The sequence below is a fragment of the Miscanthus floridulus genome, chromosome 19, assembly GCF_019320115.1.
Source record: "Miscanthus floridulus cultivar M001 chromosome 19, ASM1932011v1, whole genome shotgun sequence".
Classification (NCBI taxonomy): Eukaryota; Viridiplantae; Streptophyta; class Magnoliopsida; order Poales; family Poaceae; genus Miscanthus; species Miscanthus floridulus.
Window position 1 is genome coordinate 52726397 of NC_089598.1, and position 6803 is coordinate 52733199.

The following is a 6803-nucleotide window of genomic DNA, read 5'->3' on the forward strand; positions in this document are numbered from 1 at the left end:
AGCTTTGCTTAGGGACTGGCAAAGGTTAGGCTAGGGGGAGCTTGTTGACGGTCACTAACACCAATTATAAACCATCAACATAACCTGTATTTATATTTAATTCCATCACCAAGCATAGGTATAGGGGTTTAAACTAATGAATTCCACGAGCTTTGATGATTTCATGACTACAGGAGGATTTATCCAGAAAATAGCTCTCAGGACCACTGTCATATACTCCAAACAAGCAAACCGACGACAACAAGTGATTCAACCCACGAAAACTGCAAAAGACAACTCTAGAAGGTTCCAGAAGACACCACGCCAAAGCTTGGGCCAAAGGCCATGAAAGTGGGCTGACTAGCCTACCATGGAGCTTGCTCGCCCTCTATTGCCTCATACTTGTTTCTAAGATCTACACCATTGATTTTAAGGCGGTTTTAGGTCAATTTATCCAACGGTGATCAAGGGAGTTGACGCGGATCGATGACGTGGTGATTCCTTGCCCCCTACTCCACCTCGGCCTATACATAGCAGCCCCTACCCCCTCCCTAGAACTATCCTAAAACCCTAATTCATATTCTCCTTGTCAAGATCAGAGTCGGCTATCAAGAGAAGATTAGTCCTCCATAGGATCTAGTCTTGTAAATAATAGTGAGATAGAGTATGAGGGAAGAGTTTGGAGGAAGCGTCGGCCTGTCGAAGCTTTCTCTATGGCTTGTACCCTGGCGGAAGCAAGTTCTACTTAAGCTTGCTTCTAAGGATTCTCTAGTAATCGACTTCTAATTCAAGTAAGCATCGTATTTATATTATTCATCAAGTTCATAACTCTTTGAGTGCTTTAATCTATAGGACGCTCTAGGTTAAAGTAGTAATTGTAGGTGTAAGCGTGGTGCTTAGACCGGGTTACTTGTGGATGTACCCTATATTTTGGATCGATGGTAACTCGCAAGGGTGACTCTTATAGCTTCGTTGAATCCTTTGTAGTCCACCTCCCGTTTATAGGCCTAGCAGGATTTAGTTACTATAGGAAACATACTATGCTTGTGTTTCCCTTAGTAATATCCCCAGTTGAACAATAGAAGACATAGCTTACCGAAGTTAGAATTAGAATACCTTTGTGATCTTCTCTATCTCCTATTATCTTAAGTCTTGGTGCTACTGTGGGTTAAGTTAGACATAGTTACTGTCACACATTTCTCTGTGGATATGATACTTGGAATACTTCTAGGTGAAAGCTACAGCGGTATCCGTGCACTTACGGATTTATCTGTGTGCGTTAAATATACCAACACCTATGCAACTAGTACTTTGGTAACCGGGAGAGCTCCTACACAAACTAGTGAAGCAAAAGCACAAAGCTCCTAAGCTCACTAGCAATGCTCAATAATAAGGCTACACAAGCCAAATTAGAGAGCGCAAAATTACTTAGCTACACAAACTAAGCAATGCGACTAACAAGGCTACTCAAGCCAAATTAGTTGCGCAAGGGAGCTACTTCTATGCTACACAAGAAAGAAGGTAACTAGCAAGCTACACAAGCTAACTAATTACAAGAGCAACTACACAAGCACAATGTAAATAAAAGTAAATGCAAGCTTGTGTAACGAGGATGCAAACCAACGGGAAGACAAGGATGACACAGTGATTTTTATCCCAATGTTCACATGCTTGCCAACACGCTAGTCTCCATTGTGTCGACCATTCATATGGTAGTTCGGTGGCTAATTGGCACCACACCAAGCCCACACGTGAAAGGTCCTAATGGCTATGGGTGAATGGCCTATTAAAAATTCTACGACAACAGTAAGCCAAGAGGTTAGATAATTATGAAGCGAAGTGAATGTTGCACTAGCCTACTAAAAGTGCAAGCCACCTACCAACAATTCTAGTCAATTATGATCACTAAGCACTCAAAGACTAAGTCACTACTCTCTACACTAGTTGAGCTAGCTAAGAACTAATTACAACTAGGAAATAAAGCTACACAACTAGCTACAACTACCACAAGCTCTACACAAGGTAAGTACACAAAGTAATACAAGAGAGTGGTAGAGGTGATATACCATCGTGGCAAATGATCAATCAATGAATACCAAAGAATACCAAAGAGACAATGATGACATAATGATTTTTCCTCCGAGGTTCACTTGCTTGCCGGCAAGCTAGTCCTCGTTGTGGTGATTCACTCACTTAGAGGTTCACGTGCTAATAGGCATCACACGCCTAACCCACAACTAGGTGTTGCACAACCAACACAAGATGAGGATCCACAAGCCACGTGCAATCCACTAGAGTTGCCTTTGGCACTCCATCGGGAAAGGCACAAGAACCCCTCACAATCACAATGATTGGAGCCAGAGATAATTGAAATGCCCCTGATTTTCGCGAAGGGAAATCCATAGAGTCGAAGTGTAATAAGACCATTGTAGATCATATTACCCAAATTCTAGTCGAATATCACATCCATACAATGATAATATTAGAGTACAAATAGTGCGAAAGTACATAAATTATTACATCGCCGCATTGGCGGAATCAAAAGTAACATTCATTCAGAACAGCTTGAAGATAAGATCACCAAACTCGAGCGTAGGCACGAACCCTTCAACCATCAAACTCCTCGGAGCTATACTCCTCAGCAGAACATGTGTGCCAAAATTTATCAGTATGATTTGTACTAGCCACTCTCACCTTATGAGCATTGCTTTGTGAAAATTGGATGCAAGTTGGATATAATCAAAAGGAACCTATAAGGCTGGGGTTTCCTATGCAATAGCATATATAATAATAGTTGGTCAAGTTTTAACACCATTCCCACACACATTCCACCCCCATCCCCTTTCTAGAGCTAGGTTTTGATCCTGGGATCGATATACCACCATCTCCACATCATCACCACATCACCGCCATACCATCGCTCAGTCGACAGGCCAACTCCCTCTTGGCACTATCTCAAGGCCCATAGCCCCTGGCTATGACCGACACTCTCTCATGGGGGAAGAAGAGAAGGACTCATCTCACTATCTAGTTTAAGCAAAACCCAGGAAAGGTCCATAGCCGACAGGTCGGCACATGTATCGATCGATCAACCATACACTTTGCAGAGGTTTTACATAGCCACAAGATCTGCCTTCTTCGCTGACCATTGTCAACTAGGCTGATTCTGGCCGCTTGCTAGCCTAGGATAATGCCACTCTACCATTTAGCCCTAGTACACCCCAAGTCTAGTCTGGGGTGGCTGAAACTGTGAGTCATGAGCCAGGTCCACAAGGTCTCCATGAAGTCTCGAAAGGGTGTGAGGGAAATCCTTCATGCCCCGTACCTCCTTACACTGTCCGCTATCAACCTAGTAGCAGTGGCAATATCCTACAAGTAGTCCGGCCATCCCACACCATATAGGGTGAGTGGTACATAAGGCTTCCCGGTGAATCTGAGTACTAGTAAGTCCTTAGGGATGACCAAGCCAGAATGTCTTCATTAGGGTTTCCATTTACCATGCCACCATAGAACCTCCATCCCGGGCTCCTCCCATCACAGGTTCACACCTAGGACCACCTCATATACCATTTACCCACCACAGGTATCCATTTCCAGGGGTGCCCAGGTAGCACCCCATGGCCAGACTTGCCCTAGGCTCATCGTATACTCCAACTTGGTCGACACAACCCTTACCCTCCATGCACCCAAGGCACACACACAGCACTCTCCCCATAGTCCAGATAACACCAGTTTCCACCACGCATCACTATAGTACAAGCGTAGTAGAATTAATAAGCAATGAAATATAGCAGCAAGCGTGTGTCTATCCTAATAGCAGGGTAAGCAGGGGTAAGGTTGCATCAAGGTAGAGGCCATCAAGTAAGCATACTACCATGCAAGTCCTATCATAGTATGATTATAACAGTAAGGTAAAGCAATAGCAGTTCTATTTTAGCCATGCGTAATAGGTGCTACGAGATTGGGTGGGATGTGGCACCTTCAGTGTAGTCGTCTCCATTCTCCTCATGGTACTCATGATCCTCGTCCATCTGGTTCTCCTCCGAGTCTGCAATGATCGTATTATAGTCATGTTAGCGACGTCTATAGAATAGCACAAAGAAGCAATGAAAATTCAAGAGAGCCAAATACACTCAAACATGGGTTCATTGCGTAAAGCTCGATTTTAGATGAATTTTGGTCCTAGTTTCGTATTTTTCCAAGGTCGTATGAATTAGTTATGAATTTCTAAAGTTTAAATCATTTCTGAAAATGGAAAAAGGCTGAATTAATCCTGGGCTGACACGTGTCACGCTGTGGCTGGTCCACGTGGCGTGCTGACATCAGCATGACGTCAGCGTGACATCATTGACTCGGCTCTGAGCTGACAAGTGGGGTTCCTGCTGATGTCATATTGATGTCAGCATGACATCATCAACATCATCGTTCCTGACAGGTGGGGCCAGGGTTGCTTAGGTCACTGACATGTGGGTCCGGTTAGAGTCAACGTCAAGTCAATGGGTGAGTCAACGATCAACGGGTCAGGGTCACTGATGTGTGGGGCTAGGGCTGCTGACGTCAGCATGACATCACCTCGACTGTGTTATTACTGACAGGTGGGACCCGAATGACATCGTCATGACGTCAACATGACATCAACTACTGACAAGTGGGTCCAGCGGCTCTGTGTCGCTGACATGTGGGCCCAGGTCAATAGTCAACGTTGACCAATCAATGGTCAACTCAGACTGGGTCTCAAACGGGCTCTAGCGGGCTTGGGTTGGGCCAGTCTGGGCTGGGCCAGACATGTGGCATGCTGTGGCACTGCCACGTCATTGCCATGGGCCTCCACTAGGCTTGGCTCACAGGCATGGTCCATGGTGGATGCAAGCGCTGGTCTACGGTGGACCGTGTCTCCTTCTGGTGAACTGCATCCACCCTTCCTTTCTTCTCTCTGTGGTCTACGTATACCGGGTGCAGGCGCGTGCGGCCGGCGAGGAAGGATTCCTTTGCTTCCCTCCCAGCATGTTCCCACTAGTGGTGTGCTCACCGGTGAGTCTTCCACAGCAGCGATGGTGTCCAATTGAAGTGGGAAAAAGCTTTGCCAGGCCCCGGCGAGTATGGTGGTGGGGTCACGGTGGTGGCCAGGGCTTCCTAGGGCATTGGCCATAGTGGTCGGTGGCTCGGCGGTGCTTGTCGATGGTGAGGTCACGCATGTAGGCTCCCTGGTGGCTCGGCTAGGCAGATATGGGCTTCTACGGATCCATGGGGGCATGGTGAGGGCGTCTAGGGACTCAAGGCGGGGCTCCGGGTCCCCATGTGGCCGGTAGGGGCTCCACGGCATCCACGGCGGCATGGTGGCGACGACGAGGCACGCAGGAGCACTTTGGGGCGCCAGTGGGGCGGTCTCGGCATGGTCGTGGATGTGCGCGTGAGTGCGTGTGTACCCAGAGGCCGGAGACGGCCTTGGCCTATGCGCTCTTGGTGTGGAGCGCCATGGCCAACACAGCGAGGTCCGATGGTGAGCATGGGAAGACCGGGGCTCACCTTTGGTGTCGTGGAAGGTAGGATGGTGACGTAGTGGCGGGTTGCGGCCGTGTAGCTCTAGAAGTAGCGCAGTGCAGTGCAGTGCAGCGCAGCATCAACATGCTTGATCGGGGCGACGTCCTCCACTCCGGCGACACCGGCGATGTTGCGCGGCTTTGGCGCTCCCCCTTCTTCTTCCTCTTCTCCCTCTTCTCTCTTGGCTCGGGTGCATAGTGGACGGCCACAAAGTGGCAGCAGGGCAATGAGAGAGCTCAGGGGCTCCTAGGGCCGGGGCTTTTATAGCCGAGCTCCATGGCATCCACGGCGGACGGCGATCGAGCGGTGGAGGCACGTGCATTGCATCCAACAGCCCGCGCGTGGTTGTGTAGGCGTGGCGCAAGGGGAACAAGGCCATGCCCCGGGCGTGACCCCCTAGCCCGCTCCTGCTAGCGCTGTCGGCCTCCGGTCGCGCGGGCAGTTGAGGCGTGGGTGGAGAAGATGAACAGGAAGGCTGACGGGTGGGGTCCAGTGGCAGCGGCAGCAAGGGGAGCAGGGAGGCGCGCGGGCGTGGGCGACGTGCTGGGCCGCAAGCTGGGCTAGCCGCGTGAGTTGGGCTGGCCTACTGCTGCGCACGCTAGCTGGGCTGGCCGACTGCTGTGCGCTGGTGGGCCGAGCAGGCCGAGCCTGCTATGGGCCTTCTTTCCTTCTTTACCTTTTTCTGTTTTATTTTATTTTTCCTTTGTTTGAATTCAAATTTGGTTTGAAATTTGAATTCCAAATTGGTGCACCATATTCATTGGAGTTTTAGATATGAGGCCCACAACATTCTTATATAAATATTAAGAATTTATTTAGCTATTTTGTATAACAAAAATAGGTGTAGTTTTGTTATACAAAAATAGAATTAGTTTTCTCTTTAAACCTTTATTCTTTGGTTTGAGTAATACTTACTTTATGGTGTATTTCTTTAAAGGAGTTGTTAAGCATATCATAAAGCAAATAGAAATCCAAATCGCAATTTGAGTTAACAATGTATGCAACACTTTATTTGTTAGAAATTAAATAAACATAATTAACAAATGACATGCCATGCTTATGTGTTGACTTGGGTTGGGGTTATACCTAATGTATCTCTTAGGTTGGGTTTCTATACATGACACACATCAACACATGGGAGTTTTTAGGAAAAATTTTGTAGTTGGTATTTTTGGTGTATGGATTTTTTGGGTTGTTACAGTCCTACCCCCTTAACAGAATCTCGTCCTCGAGATTAAAGCATAATGTACTCTTTGAAGAGGTAAGGATATCATAGCCAGAGG